The following is a 1,847-nucleotide window of genomic DNA, read 5'->3' as shown; positions in this document are numbered from 1 at the left end:
AGTTTCCATGGAATTATTTTTATTTACTAATACATTGAGAGATCAAGGTGTTTCAACCAAAAACACGACAGAACAGCAGTATTTTGTGGCATCCTGTATTAGCTGTCTTTCGTAAGATGGATAGATAATTAATAACTGACCAGTTATTGGAAGGGATTACATGGCACATATACTGTAGAGAAGATCCTAGACTCCTCCCCCCTCAAACTGAAAACAGGTAACATACCAGGCTGATCAGTGGTTGCAGTATTGCAAACATCAGAATTATAGTGCTTTTTGAAGACAAAAGGTACATATAGGGTGACATATATTTTTTGGGCCAGTATGACTCAGGGAGTAAAGGGTGTCTCCAGTATTACTCACATGTCATAAATATGATATGATATGATGTGGCATTTATAACGCGCCTATACACAAGTGTTTCAAGGCGCAACGAGGCAAGGGAGGGGGAACATAGGGAAGACAAAGACAACTATCTTACTAGGCCGAGTGACATTGAGATCGCGCAAGTGCAGAGGAGGGGTGAGAAGGTAAGTGCGGGGGAAGAGGGCAGTGTAATACATAGGATCAACAGTAAGAATAAATACAATAAATAAAACAATAGGTAAAACTGTGGCCATCAAGTGTCAAGAGGTGTTGGGGACTGGAGGGATACAGACACAGCCCCCAAGTGCAGGGGTTGCCCGGGAGGCAGTGCAGGTGTGCAGCTGGCAGGGGAGGGGACCAGGGCCGAAGATCACAGGGTAGCCAGGTGACCAGTTCAGTTCCAGTCAGGAGTTCAGCAGGGGAGAGGAGGAGAGAAAACAGAAGCAAAGAGGAAGGTCTTGAGGTGCTTCCGGAAAGAGAGGCAGGGAGGCTGTTACAGAGGGAGGCCCTAGCCGAAGAAAGAGATCTAAAATATAGTCTGAAAACCAGATAGAAAAAGAGTTAAGCTCAAATGTAAATTAGTTTGCCGTTTGGTAGCATGGTCGAGTCTCTAGGCTGATCAAGCTCAGATGGATTCTAAGATGGAGGCCAAAATACAAAATGGTGTCTTGCAAGCAGTTGTCATAAGGGCTGACTCATTCTGGTCTGGAATATTTTTAGCAGCAAGTAGGATTAGCTCATAGAGGATTTTCACAGTATAGCTTGCCAAGTGAATTTGGCAGGTCTCGAGAATCAGATAAGGGGCTGCTTCTTGGCAGGTGATAAAAGATTTATAATGAGGTCCGGCTGGATCTCACACAAATTTATCAGATTATGTATCAGTCAACTAGTGCTTGCCAAGATGAGCCATAATGGATTGGTGATTGACAAACAAACCAACTAATTGGAGACTAGGAGGATTTATATGCTAGTTAAGAGAGCCAATTGGGAATGCATCCTGAATGTGCATCAATTATTGCATCAGCCTGAAAACGCCTATACAAGCAAGCTTATTGTAGGGACTCATTGTGCCTTCCAGTCTGTCTTCTGAACCTATATGAAAGATGACTTTGAACCAAGTGCCTGGGCGTCCGTTTCCAGCTCTGTCTTTGTTCTGTCTCCAGTACCTGAGTCTACATTCTAATTTGACTTGTGGATAATGTACTCAGATTGTATCAATGAAACACAAATAGCATGTTTGGAAGTGGAGGAATAGGGAATGCCACATACTTGCAATGCCTGCTTATCCGGTGCTATTCTTCCTATCTCCATTGCTATTGTACACAGTGATTTTAGGTATTTTAGTCTATTGTCTTTAGCTATAATTCTCTTTTCCATTTATTTCAGTCTCTTCTCCTCACCCTCCTCTAAACAACCTACACGTCTCCTTCTTCTCTCTCCTCCACTTGTCTCCACATCTTGTCCCCCTTTGCTATCTTCTC

Source organism: Ambystoma mexicanum, chromosome 12, assembly GCF_040938575.1.
Source record: "Ambystoma mexicanum isolate Mex_15411 chromosome 12, UKY_AmexF1_1, whole genome shotgun sequence".
NCBI classification, from domain to species: Eukaryota; Metazoa; Chordata; class Amphibia; order Caudata; family Ambystomatidae; genus Ambystoma; species Ambystoma mexicanum.
The sequence above is the reverse complement of the archived record's forward strand: the minus strand, read 5'-3'. Positions refer to the sequence as shown.